This window comes from Agrilus planipennis, unplaced genomic scaffold, assembly GCF_000699045.2.
Source record: "Agrilus planipennis isolate EAB-ADULT unplaced genomic scaffold, Apla_2.0 scaffold124, whole genome shotgun sequence".
NCBI classification, from domain to species: domain Eukaryota; kingdom Metazoa; phylum Arthropoda; class Insecta; order Coleoptera; family Buprestidae; genus Agrilus; species Agrilus planipennis.
In genome coordinates this window covers 594,111-596,501 of record NW_020438950.1, presented here as the reverse complement: position 1 = coordinate 596,501, position 2,391 = coordinate 594,111, and positions in this window count along the sequence as shown.

The following is a 2,391-nucleotide window of genomic DNA, read 5'->3' as shown; positions in this document are numbered from 1 at the left end:
GCGCTCCAAACACATAGTTTCAATAATCTTTTTCGAACTTCTAAATTAACCGTTCGCGAGCATAGAAGTGACTTATTTTTATTGAAGACGACTCGACCCTGCGCTATCCTCTGCTTTATATCCCTACTACTCTTTCCGTCCTGACTTATATGAATTCCTAGGTACCTGAAATTGGCCACTTCTTCTAATTTTTCGTCTTCTATCTTTATATTCGCTCATTCCCTACTGATTTGTATTAACGATTTAATAATGTTGAACCAACCCTCCTTTTCACTTTACCCGCTTTTTCATTATCGGGGATTCTCTACGCTTTGTGTCCTTCTATGTAATGTACACGTTTATTATTGTTTTCGGGTAATTGCCAATTAAAATATACTTTTCAAAAGTTCGAGAATCGGGAACTAAGTAATGTAGTAATAAAATAAAGTTGGCGATATGGATCGGTACTAAAACAGGTAGTAATGTGAAAGTTAGGGAAACAGGAGTTGGCAAAGCGGGGAATCACCGTTCGACTTTCCTCTTTCGCTGCCTATTTCCTACTACCAGATTTTTATTTGTTGAATCGCCATTCGTTACTGATAAAGACGTCAAAGTTTCAAAAGGATCCGTTATTCCATGAAAGTTTTAAGCAATACTTACTTGCCTGAAATCCTTTTCGAATGCTACACACGGATTTGCGAAACTTTACGTATGTGCTCAAACAAGAGAAAAATATATTATTTGGAGGGCTTTTAAGCTCTTCTGGTTAAGGAACTTTCAAAATTGCTCCTTGAGTTTTAAAAAACCGCAACTCGGATTCTTTTACTATACAATGGTACGTCTACTTTCCGCTCATTCGAAAATTGCAGTTTCTCAATTATTATGAACATCCCAAAAAGTAATACTAGTAATTTATCAAAAATATCAGACATTAGATGTGGATCGCAATTTCAATCCTATTTGATCTCATCGGCACGCCATCGACCACGCAGCTTTTAAACGTAAAGGTCTCGCATAAACCGAATTAATGAGAACAGATTCGTGGTCAGTAATTTATCGAAATTACCAGACGTGAATCACAATTTCAAGCTTATTTGATCTCATCAGCACTCCATAGGTAAAAAATTCTTACATCATTCGATGGGTAAATTTCCTATTACTGTTATAACCACTGTGAGAAACGGAAGATTAGAAACTGTTATATGACTATTGCTCACAATTATTTTAAAAATTAGTTACAATCTAGTCTGAGACATATTAGAGGCAGAAACAGGAATAAAGAGGAGTAGAGGTAGACTTAGATTAGATTACTGTTCGCAAATAGTTAAGGATGTGGGATGTTCTAGTTTTAGGAAAACGCGAAGGTTACCTCAGGATAGGAAGGAGTATAGGTGCGTGTCCAACCAGTTTTAGGACTACGACCTTATGAGGATGATAATCTTTTTGGATACAAAGTGAGTTTGCAAACAATATTTATACGTATTTCTATAAGAGAAGCGAAGAAGATTAATAAAATTTTAAGAAAAATTTTACAAATGAACATTTTCAATTTACATTGTACATTCAAATAGTATTTGACCTTAATAAGGCTTAGGTTTCGTTTTACAATGTTAATATAGTACGTACATTGTCACAGTAACCAACATATTGACTGCAAAATAGAATAAACAACCTGTATTAAAAATGTCTAGCTTATTTTTGTTTTTCTAAAAAGCTTATATTCTCAGGGATTGCCAACTTCCACCCCCAGGTGTTTTTAATTTTTGGATACGTATTGAAATCAAACCCGCACTTTTTTGCGGGAATACATTCGATTTGTGAACCGTGAGAATATTAACAAGAATTCTGTAAAGGAAAAAAGAAAAGTTACTGTATAAGCGTAATGGTATTCGTCATCATCATAAGGCCGTCAATCCTAAGACTGGTTGGACACGCACCTTCACTCCTTCCTATCTAATGCTAATCTTCGCATTTCCCTAAAACTAGAACATCCCACATCTTTAAATATTTGCGAACAGTAAGCTAATCTGGGTCTACTTCTGTTGTTTTGTGCAGTCGTACGATAAAAAATTATCCGGAGACCACTCGGAAGTTGCGTTACTGAACTACCGTTCTACTAGAATGTTTTAAATAAAACTAGTAGCGAATTTGAGTTGATGTGTTTCTTACATACTAACTGACAATATAAAAAATTTACTTAAAAGCTAGAGAACAACTAACAAAGGGGGTGGAGTCTAATTGAAAGATATTCTGGTGGTAGATAAATGTAGGAATTTCCTGAATGTCGTCATAGACGAGAGGGTGTTGACTTCAACTAGATACAGAAAAGTTCTGAAAACAAGTATACAAGAGCTAACAATGGGCCAGGTATTAGTGACAGAAAAACCTCATTTATGCTACCAGGAATTATTG